The following is a 12,271-nucleotide window of genomic DNA, read 5'->3' on the forward strand; positions in this document are numbered from 1 at the left end:
TAAGATCAGGGGTGAAACAAGGATGCCCATTATCACCATTACTATTCCATATAGTATTAGAAACGTTAGCTTTAGTAATAAGAGAAGTAAAAGAAATTGAAGGAATCAGAATTGGCTATGAGAAAGCCAAGCTTTTACTACTCGCAGATGATACAACGGACACTGAGAACATCATCTAAAAAATTACTTGAAATGCTTAAATTCAGCAAAGTAGCAAGATATAAAATAAAACTATATAGATCATCAGAATTTCAATATATGAATAACAAAGCCCAAGAGCAAGAGATAGAAAAATTCCATTTAAAGTAACTCAGACAACATTAAATACTTGGGAGTCTATCTCGCATGACAAACCCAGAAACTGTATGAACACAATTCCATACTAATAAAGTGAGATCTAAACAATTCGAGTTAATAAAAATGGCAATTCTACTCAAATTAATACTTATTCAATGCCATTCCAATCCAATTCAATAACTATTTTACCAAGCTAGAAAAGATAGTAATAAAATTCATATGGAGCAACAAAAGGTCAAGAATATCAAGAGAACTGATGAAAAAAAGTATAAAGAGGGGTAGCTAAGGTGGCACAGTGGATAGAACACCAGCCCTGGAGTCAGGAAGACTTGAGTTAAATCCAACCTCAGACACTTAATAATTGCATAGCTGTGTGACCTTGGGCAAATCACTTGACCTATTGCCTTAAATAAATAAAAATTTTTAAAAAAAGAAAAATGTGTAAAGGAAGGTGACATAGCTCTAACAGATCTAAAACTATATTATAAAGAGGCAATTATCAAAACTGCCAGGTACTGGTTAAGAAATAGAGATCAGTAGATTAGGATAGGTTCAAAAAAAAAGTAGTAAATGGCTAGAGTTATCCACTGCTTGAGAAATCTGAAGACATTAATTTCTGGGATAAGACCTCAGTATCTGACAAAAAATTGTTGGGAACCTGTAAAATAGTATGGCATAGACCTAACATCCTATACCTTATACCAAAATAAGATCAAAACGGGTACAGGATTTAGACATAAAGGATAATACCATAGACCAATTTACAGATCAAGAAATACTCTATTTGTCAGATCTATGGAAAGGGTAGAAATTTATGACCAAACGAGAAATAGAGTATATTATAAATAACAAAATGGATGATTTTGACTATATTAAATTAAAAAGGGTTTGCACTAATAAAAACAATGCTGCCAATATTAGAAGGAAAACAGAAAGCTGAAAAACTATTTTCTCAGCTAGGAGAACTGACAAAGGTCTCATTTCTAAAATATATTGAGAATTGAATCAAATTTATAAGGTTACAAGTCATTGTCCAATTGGTAAATGGTCAATTGATATGTACAGGCAGTTTTCAGATGAAAAAATTAAAGTTATATATAATCATATGAGAAATTGCTCCAAATTATTACTGATTAGAGAAATGCAAATTAAAACAATATGAGGTTACAACTCATACCTATCAGATTGGCTAAGATGATAAAAAAGGATAACAATAAATATTGGAGAGGTTGTAGGAAGACTGGGATATTAATGGATTGTTGGTAGAGGTGGGAACTGATCCAGCCATTCTGGAGAGTAATATGGAACTAAGCCCAAAGAACAATAAAACTGATCATACCCTTTGACCCAGCAATACCAGTACTAGGCCTATATTCAAAGAAATGATTTAAAAATGGGAAATTTTCACATGTTCCTAAATATTTGTAGCAGCTTTTTTTTAGTGGCAAAGAATTGGAAGTTGGGGGGATGCTCAACAATTGGAAAATGACTAGATAAATTATGGTATATGAATGTGTTATGGAGTACTATTGTTCTATAAGAAATCATGAATGAAGGGCAGCTAGATGGTGCAGTGGATAGAGCACCGGCCCTGGAGCCAAAAGGATCTGAGTTCAGATTCGACCTCAGACACTTAATAATTACCTAGCTGTGTGACCCTGGGCAAGTCTCTTAACCCCATTGCTGCAAAAAAAAATCATGAATGATCAGATTATAGAGAATCATGGAACAAATTTCAGGAACTGATACTGAGCAAAGGGAACAGAACCAAGAGAACATTGTACAGATTAACAACATTGTGAGTTGATCAACCTTTTTTTTATAGTTTTGTTTATTTAAAGCAATGGGATTAAATGACTTGTCCAAGGTCACACAGCTAGGCAATTAAGCATCTGAAGCTGGATTGAACTCAGGTCCTCCTGATTCCAGAGCCAATGCTCTACTGGGCCACCTAGCTACAGCCTTTTTCTTTTTTTTAGTTGATTAGCCTTGATGGAGGGAACTCCTCTCAGCAGTTCAGAGAGCTAGGGCAAGACTAGGAGACCTGCTAGGGACAATGCTATCCCTATTCAGGGGCGGGGGGGGGGGGGGGGGGGGGGGGGGGGGGAACAAAACAAAGCAAAACAAAAAACCCTAGAGAATCTTAATGAGCACTACATTCATTTTTTTAATAATTTCTCCTATGTTTTTCTTTTCTATCTCATGGTTTTCTTTCTTTTCCCTTAATCCTAATTCCTCATACAGAAAATGACTAAATTGTAAACATGTTAAATACAAATGTGTATGTACAATATTCACCAATATTTACCACTGAGGGGAGGGAGTTGGGAAGGGAAGGTGAAAGGAAATTATATAACTTAAAAATATGCATATGCATTTTGATGAACATTGAAAAACTTTCATAACATGTAATTAGAAAAATAAAATATCAATTAAAAACTTAAAAAATAATCATGCTCCATTACATTCATATAATATAATTTGTTCAGCCATTACCCAATTGATGGGCATTTCTTCAATTTCCAGTCCTTTGGTACTATGAAAAGAGCTGCAATAAATGTTTTTGTACATGTGGTTTTTGTCATCTCTTTGAGATACAGACCTTGTAGTGGTATTGCTCGATCAAAGGATATGCATAGTTTTATCACCCTTTGAGGAAAATTCCTAATTGCTCTCCGGAAAGGTTGGATCAGTTCGCAATTCCACCAACACGGGGCAGCTAGGTGATACAGTAAATAGAACACTGGCCCCAGAGTAAGAGGGACTTGAGTTCAAATCTAGCCTCAGACACAATAATTACCTAGCTGTGTGACCTTGGGCAAGTCATTTAACCCCATTGCCTTGCAAAAAATTCAAAGCAAAATAAAACAAAACAACTTCACCAACAATACATTAGTGTCACAGTTTTCCCACATCCCCTCCAACATTGATCATTTTCCTTTTTAGTCATCTTGACTAATCTGATAGGTTTGAAGTGGTACCGCAGAGATATTTCAATTTGCCTTTCTCTTATCAATAATGAGTTAGAGGCCACCTGTCTCTGGGCCGGCCATGCTCGGTGGCATGTTCTCACCACCCTTGACAGCTGGCAATCGGCGCTTTGGACATGGCAGTGGCGGCGGCGAAGCCAGCGGGCCTCAGGAGAAGAAGGGGCCGGGGCCCCTGGCCACCGAGTACCTGGTCATCTACAATGTCGTGATGACCGCGGGGTGGCTTGTTATTGCAGTTGGTCTGGTCAGAGCATATTTGGCTAAAGGTAGCTATCATAGCCTTTATTATTCAATTGAAAAGCCTTTGAAATTCTTCCAGATGGGAGCCCTCTTAGAGATTTTACACTGTACTATAGGAATTGTTCCTTCTTCTGTAGTCCTGACTTCTTTCCAGGTGATGTCAAGAGTTTTTCTAATATCGGCAGTAACACACAGTGTCAAAGAGGTACAGAGTGTAGACAGTGTTCTTCTGTTTGTGATTGCCTGGACAATCACTGAGATTATTCGTTACTAAACCATCTGCCTTATATCATCAAATGGGCCAGGTACACGCTTTTCATTGTACTGTACCCAATGGGAATGTCAGGAAAGTTACTCACAATATATGCTGCTTTACCCTTCGTCAGACCAGCCAGCTTATATTCCATTAGCTTACCTAACAAATATAATTTCTCTTTGACTACTATGCATTCCTTATTCTGATTATGATCTCTTATATTTCACATGAGGAAACTGAAACTCAGAGAAGCCAAGTGAATTGGCCAAAATCACTATGTGGACTTGAACTCAGGTGTTCTGACCCTAAGTCCAGGGGGTCCTCCTCCTCTCCTATACTGCCTCTTTTAAAAAAAAATAGATCTGATTGTATCAATTCTGTTTTCCCCAAACCCCAGTTTTTCCCAGCTATACTTGCATATGATACACCAGAGAAGGAAGGTACTTTCTCATCCTGAGGAACACAAGAAATATGAGTGATTCCTGCTCTTCCCCAAAACTCTCCACAGATCAAAAATGCTGCAGACTTTTTGGAGTTCCCAACATGTTTCATAGAGAAGAATAAGCAAGGACTATTTTTAAATACTAAAAAAAAAAAAAAAAAAAAAAAAAAATGGTGGCCAGTGGACCTGGGATGTGCAGAGTTACTATATGAAACACACTGGAATATCTTGTTGGCATGCTTTTTTCAACCAGAAATTGCAAAAATGTAAGGAGGGATAGGGGATGACATGCTTTAAGTAGCTTCCCCTCTCTTCATGTATCTGCTAAATATTCTTCATACTAAATGCTTGAGAGTATAGTCCAAGTGATAAAAGTTGTACCAAATGAAAAAAAAATAATGAGTTAGAGTACTTTTATATGATTATAGATAATTTTAATTTCTTCAACTAAGAATTGCCTATTCATATCTTTTGACTAATCACTTGGAGAATGATTTGCATTCTTATAAATTTGATTCAATTCTCTATAGTTTAGAAATGAGTCCTTTGTCAGAAACACTAATTGTAAAAGAGTGGGATTAGTTTTATTTGTGGAAAAACTTCAATTTAAGGTAGTCAAAATTAGACATTTTGACTTTTATAATGTCCCCTGGCTCTTCTGTGGTCATAAACCGTTCCCCTCTTCATAGATCTGACAGATAACCTTATTTTCCTACTTGGTTTATGATAATACGTTTTTATGTCTAAATCCTATACCAATTTTAACCTTATCTTGATATGTGGTGCAAATACTGGTTTATGCCTAGTTTCTGCCATTCCAGTTTTCCCAACAGTGTTTTTATCAAAGCAAGAGTTCTTATGCCAGAAGATAAAGTCTTTGGGTTTATCAAATGTAGATTACCATAGTCATTTACTACTGTTTCTTTTGTACCTAATGTATTCCAATGATCTACATCTCTATTTCTTAGCCAGTACCAGACAATTTTGATGAAAGATATTTTATTATATAATTTTAGATCTGGTATGATTAGGCTGCCTTCCTCTGCATTTTTTCCATTAATTCCCTTAATATTCTTGTCCTTTTGCTCCTCCACGTGAAATGTGGACAGTCCCTGCCTACAAGGAGCTTATAGTCTAATGGGGATAGACAACATGCAAGCAAATATAGACAAGCAAAGTTTATGCAACATAAATAGAAATAAGTGAAAGAGGGGAAGCACAGATTGTAAGTACCTCCATTAGATTATAAACCCCTTGAGGGCTGTCTGCTGTCAATTTGTACCTTAGCAGAGGCAGGCACTTAATTCATGTTGATTGATATTGATGGTAGCAGCTAGGTTAGTAGATAGAATCTGGAGGAGCCAAGTTTGAATTTTGCCTCAGACACTTAACTGTGTGACTCTGGGCAAGTCACTTAATGTCATTATGTCACCGTTTTCTCATATGAAAAAATAAGGCATTTCTACAGGTTTTTCTTCCTCTAAATCTATTATCCTTTGAACTTGAGTTTGCAGAGAACATAAGTATCTTGCCTAAAGACACACAGTAAGGGAATCAGCATTCAAACTGCAGATCCTGGGTTTTGTTGCCAATTGTAGAAGAAAAAAGTATCACTTCATAGCTAGATCTCTCCAATTTTCTATTGTCATTTCAGTCCTGATGGATTATTTATGACATCACCAGGAACTTCTATTCTGTAAAAATTCATGTTCATTATTGTTTTCATGATTCTATCTATCTGTCTCATCTACCATCCCCTTTTCCTTTTGCCTTCAGTCTTCCCAAAATCAAGGGGTCCTGTTTTCTCATGTGGTCAAATTATTTAAACTTTGGCATCAATATTTTTTCTTCCAGTATATATGTTGTGGCTTGCTTCAACTTGGGGCCCACAGTGATGACCTCCCTCCCAGAGGGAAGCTGAGAATAAGGAGTCAAGCTACCACTGCCTTATGCCTCCAGCTCAAATTTATTACTGCTTAGCTTCTACATATATACTGTTAGGTCTTTCGGGGTGGAACAAAGAAAATGAGGGAATGGGGGTGCACAAGCAGTGTACATGTAGTGTCTTGCATTCCAGGATAAAGGGGTATGTTGGGGGGAGGTGGTAAAATACAGTTGTGTCCTGTGCCCTTGGGCTGTGGGGCGGAATGTCTAGCTCCCAAGGACTCCGGCGCACCTTATCTCTCAGGGCAGCATGCCAGCTCCTGAGACTGTCCAGGTGGCGGTTTACTTGGAAATGATTGGTGTCATGACTGTTAGAATAGCCTGTGTTTCCATATGTATATATATATATATATATATATATATATATAGCTTTATTTAATTTAAGTATTGATTGATTTGATTTTCTTGCTATCCAAGGACTCTCAAAATCTTCTCCAGGGGCAGCTAGGTGGTGCAGTGGATACAGCAATGGCCCAGGAGTCAGGAGGACCTGAATTCAAATCTAACCTCAGACCCTTAATAATTGCTTAGTTGTGTGACTATGAGTAAGTCACTTAACTCCATTGCCTTAAATGAATCAATTTTTTAAAAAAATCTTCTCCAGCAAACAATTTGAAAACATTCAATCTGTAGTGCCCAGCTTTTCTTATAGTCCATTCCTATAACCATACATCTCTACTGGAAAAACCACAGCTTCAACTCTACTGACCTTTGTTAGAGAAGTTTCTGCTTTTTAATTTGCTGTTCAGATTTGCCATAGCAAGTCATTTTATTTCATGGCTGTAGTCATCATCGGCAGTGATCTTTGAGCTCCAGAATATGAAATATGACACCACTTCCATTTCTTCTCCATTTGTTGGGAAATGATGTGACTAGTTGCCAGGATCTTAATTTTTTGGATGTTAAGCTTCAAGTCAACTTTTACACTCTCTTCTTTTACCCTCATCAAGAGGCTTCTTAAGTCTTCACTCTCTACCATCAGAGTGGTATTGTCAGCATATCTGAGATTGTAGCTATTGGTCCTGTCCACTTTAATTCTGGTATATACTTCATTCTGTCTGGCATTTCACAGAATGTACTCTGAAATTTAGCTCAGAGGAAAGACTAATAATCCACTGTCTGACCACTCTTGAAGTCTTACAGTTTGGAAAAATCAGAGCTCACTCTATTGGAATGGCCCCCAAGAATCAGGAGCCTTTTCCCTCATTCCAGAATGTAGGAATTTATTCAGAAAAGAGTTATGTTAATAGAGGACTCTGGAGAGTAGGAGAAGTGAATGCCTTGGGTCAGTTAGAAGAGAGACATGAAGAATTTGTTGTGTGGTGCTAATTGGGATTTGTACCACCTGTCTTATGGGACTGCTGAGAGGAAAGCATTGAAAGCATTGAAAGCATTTGAGCATTATATAAGTGTGACTTTTGCCAAAAGTCTTTTGTCAGAGTCAGAAGTTCTTAATGATGAATGCCAGTGATTACTTCCCTAAGAATTGTGAAAGGCAATTTGTAAATCTTAAACTGCTATAGAAATGAATTATTTTACTGAGGCCATGGGAATAGGACTAAACTTTAAGAACAGGGCAGAGTGATCAGGTCATAACATTGTAGTTTAGTGTGTCAGATAACCACTAATTTTGAGCATTTCTCTTTTCCTTGACTCCTACTTGATAAATTTACCCATGAGGGTGTTACTGAGGTTTCTCTGGGCCTCCAGTCTTAAAAAGGGAATAGCTTCATTCTCATCTTCCCTTCATAGGATACCTAAGACCTTCATCTTTAACCAGTATCCTCTCCAATCAGAATAATAAGCATCACCTTCCTTCTAGTTTTCTGGTCCTGTAACTGCGGTATTATCTTTCATTTAAAGTTATATAAAAGAAATTCAAAAATAAACATATGGAGCCATAAAATGAATAACAGAGGAACAGAAATAAAGAGGGAGGAGGAGGAATTTCTAGCTGGGGACAAAGTATCCACAAGTGGGATAATGGCATTCTATCCTTAAATCTCCCAGTAATTTCTTTCTATTTCTAATTTCTTTCTATTTCTAATTTCTATTAACTTCTTTTTCTTTGAAAAACCTAACAGTAATTTTGCCTGTTATCCAAGGAGGAAAAAAGGATTAATTGATTAAAGTACAAGGGAGTCATCTGAAAAATGAAATTTGGCCTCTTCTTTTTGGAGAGATGAGATTTCTTTAGGATTTCATCTCTTCCATTTGCTAAGAGGGGAAATATAGGAAGAAGCATTAGAGAAAAGTTCTGGTTTCTTGTGGACTGAGTCAGGGAGATTGTGTCCATCAGATGGCGACAAAGCATTAGAGGTTGTTTTGAAGAGATGTCCTCTGAAATCCATCACTGAAAGTTTTTTTCTATTTAAAAAAAAAGAATATTCATGTCCATCTCTGAAAAAAACTTGAGGTAGGAAATAAGATCAATTTAGACTACAATCTCTACAGTCAAGATATCTTACCTTTGAGCTCTGCTCTGTCTGTCTACCTCCAATAAAGCTCAATCCAAACATTCCTCAGACAATCAACAACCTGGAAAAGAAAGTAAGAAATGTGAGCTATATACCCATTGAAGGTGAGGAGATAGTTCTTGGAGGGAAAAAAGGGTTAGGCAGTTCTGCCAATTGACAACCCACATTTAGTTTAGCAACAACATGGTCAGCCACTGGGGGACAATAGTTGCCACATTATCTAGGAGGAGGAGGACTATTTCAGGTCAAAAAATAGAAAAGGTCAAGCTGCCTTGGCTCACTAGTGGCATTGACTTGCTAGTAACCCCTATGGTTCCAGATTGGGCAAGATGAGGACATCGATCTTTAAAAAGAAGAAGAAGGGGTGGCTAGGTGGCACAGTGGATAAAGCACCGGCCCTGGAGTCAGGGAGGAGGAGGAGGAGGAAGAGGAGGAGGAGGAGGAGGAGGAGGAGGAGGAGGAGGAGGAGGAGGAGGAGGAGGAGGAGGAGGAGGAAGAAGGACTCCTTTTAGATTGTGGGAGTTGATTATTTGGGATCCTCAAGTGCTATGTCAAATGAACACAGTTTTTTCCTAAAACAAGGAGCACAAAATAATACCTTCTAATGTACCTGCGTTAGCTGGGATGCTGTTTGGTCCTGAGTCAGATGGATGTTACTCTGATGTTCTGCTCGATGTTCCTTTTGGTTCAACCAGAATCAATTTGAAGCTTTCTATCAGAAAATTTTCCTTTTATCCCATGAGTCACTCCACTTCTATTGAATGAGAATAGATTCTGCTAAAAGTCACACAACAACAATCCTCTTCTGAGTATGAAAGTGGATGATAATAGTCAAGGATTGTTTCTACAGTGTGTATTTTACATTCTTCTCCAAAGCAAGATATTTCTACAAAGTTCATGTCCAATTGTTTTGGTGGATCCTGCTGGGATAATGTGTATAGATGAGACACTAAATATAGTACTTCCAAAATTCAGGAAAAAATAGAGATTAAAAACACCAGCAGAGGGTGGCTAGGTGGCGCAGTGGATAGAGCACCGGCCCTGGAGTCAGGAGTACCTGAGCTCAAATCCAGCCTCAGACACTTAATAATTACCTAGCTGTGTGGCCTAACCCCATTGCCTTGCAAAAAAAAAAAAAAACATCAGCAGAGTCATTTCTCAAAGATTACTCCCTCCAGCTCCATTCTCTCTTGAGATCCTTTTGGTGAAGTTTCCATGACCTTCCTATACATCCTTCCTTGATGGATTGATGATTGGTGAGAGAAAAATTTTCTTTCTGAAAATTCTCTGTCATTTTATATTCTCTGTTCTTAGACTCATTCTGAAGCATTCTTCTGACCTTTTCTGGAGATCACTATTATTTCTTGTACTAATTACTCACAGGAAAGATTTAAATGAAAAAATAAATGAACAACCAATATTTATTGAACACCTATCAGTTTCAGTGAAGTTTGTCGTGTACTGACAGTATTTCTTCCAAGTAACTATTATTGCTGCCTTTGCCTATTGATTCTGAATGTACTGTACAGATTTTGAAAGACATAGCTTTTTTCTTATTTTTTTATTTTAGGGTTTTTTTTGCAAGGCAAATGGGGTTAGGCCACACAGCTAGGTAATTATTAAGTGTCTGAGACCGCATTTGAACTCAGGTACTCCTGACTCCAGGGCCGGTGCTCTATCCACTGTGCCACCTAGCCGCCCCTAGACAAAGCTGTTTTAAAACTCTCTATTCAAATAAGGAGGTATGACAATGACCAGAGCCATTGGTTTTGTCTTACTTATGATTATCACTTCCTTTACATTTGGAATTCTCCTATAATTTTCAATTCTTTCTGTAGTCTAACCTGAAAAAATCTCAATATTAGATCCCTTCCTCCATTTCTTAAAAAGAATTCAGTTAGTATTGATCATACAACCCTAGTGAAATAAGAATTAAATAGCCTTCTGGAATTTATAATTCAAAAAAGATTCTTCATTCAAATTCCCTCATGTAATACTTTACCATCTCTCACATTGACTTATAGAAGCATATACATTTGACAATATGTGAACTACTCCCATCCCTTGTGATAAGTTTTTATGGTATCTTCCTCAAGAGACAGTAGCTTCTATTTTCTAAAAGTTAAGGTCTCTCAGTATATTTTTTCACACATCATCTTCTAAAGTACTACTTCTGTCAAAATGAAGAGAAGTAAATTAATTGCTCCTTACAAACATTTCAATGTTACCTCTAACTTAGGAATTAATTTTATGTTTTCCCTGTTTTTATTGTGTTTAATTCTTGGATAAATCTGCAAGTTTCTTTATGCATGTCTCCTTGGTGAACTGGAGGAGTCTCCTGGGAAGGTAGTAGCTATTATAGTTTCTGTCTGAACAGTCAAATCTTTCAGAGACTAGTTATAATGGATTATGAAATAGTCTTTTTTCTTCACACATATTCATTGTCTTCCAGCAAATAGGTGGCCTCTGTTGGATAAAAGAGAACCTGTCAGGGAAGAAATTATAGCTGCCTTTTTTGAATACCTAACTCTTCCATTTTCCCTCTTATTAGATTATGCTGACTTCTTGTTGGCTGCTTGAGTCCTGGATTTATAGAGGATTCTGGCCTTGTTCATCATCAATTCTGTGATGTTCTTCTTCCTGTTCTATCAGTCTATTATTTAATAGACTCTTTGGGGAAAAGTCTTGAGGTATCTCAAGTTCTTTGGAAAATCCCACCTGAACTATTGTCTTAAATGGTGAGTAAAAATAGAATTGGGAACTTCTGCCCTGGTAATAGCATGAATGTAGAGCCTATGAGCAAAGTCCATTGTGTGTATGTGGAAATTCTCAGGCCAGTGTTTTTTTAGAGAGAAATTGGGAATTATTCTTGGGTTTGTTACAAACTCCAATGAACAAAATTCCTTAACATAATTGGTTTGCATATGATTATCTGTAGGATCAACTGGAGGGGTCTAATGTTATTTTCATGTAAAGGCAGCAAAAGTTAAAATAACATTGTCAGTTCAATGTTTATAAACAAACATAAATGATAATCTACTCTATCACCTGTTTTGTAGTTGAAATCCTAAATTCTAGTCTGACTCAGCAAGTCTTTGAACCATTGAAACATTTGATTCAACTCAACACATCTGTTGCAGTGATGTTGACTCAAAACTAATTTTTAATTTAAACCTAAGCATGATGATTTAGGAAGATAATTCTGCTATTAAAATCAACCCATATACTTCAAAGCTAAATAATAATTGTTTTGGACTGTTTATTGCTCTTTATAATAAGAAATCACTGTCTGATTTTGATTCCTGGTAAAATTTTAGATCATATGAAAAGATGTGGAGTAGACAAGAGTATGGTTAGGTAGATACAAAACTGGTTAAATATCTAAACATAATGAACTGGATTGTATTGTCTACACTTGTTTACATAAAAGTATTCATTAATAGTTTGATGTCAGAGCAGCTAGATGGTGCAGTGGATAGAGCATTTTTTATCATAAGTCCATCTGAGAAATTGCTTCAACATTTTTTTTCCTACAGTTGCTATTGCTAATTGTATTTCCCTCAATCCTATTCTCTCCAACCCCCGTTTTTTCTATTTTCTCTCTCCTTTCACCCTATCTCACCTC

The 12,271-nt window shown here is 36.9% G+C and overlaps 1 pseudogene; it reads left to right on the plus strand.

The window, feature by feature from the left end:
- Window positions 1-3,449: 3,449 nt before the first annotated feature.
- Window positions 3,450-4,276, plus strand: LOC141520288 (very-long-chain (3R)-3-hydroxyacyl-CoA dehydratase 2-like; annotated as a pseudogene).
- Window positions 4,277-12,271: the final 7,995 nt, after the last annotated feature.

Source organism: Macrotis lagotis, chromosome 4, assembly GCF_037893015.1.
Source record: "Macrotis lagotis isolate mMagLag1 chromosome 4, bilby.v1.9.chrom.fasta, whole genome shotgun sequence".
NCBI classification, from domain to species: Eukaryota; Metazoa; Chordata; class Mammalia; order Peramelemorphia; family Peramelidae; genus Macrotis; species Macrotis lagotis.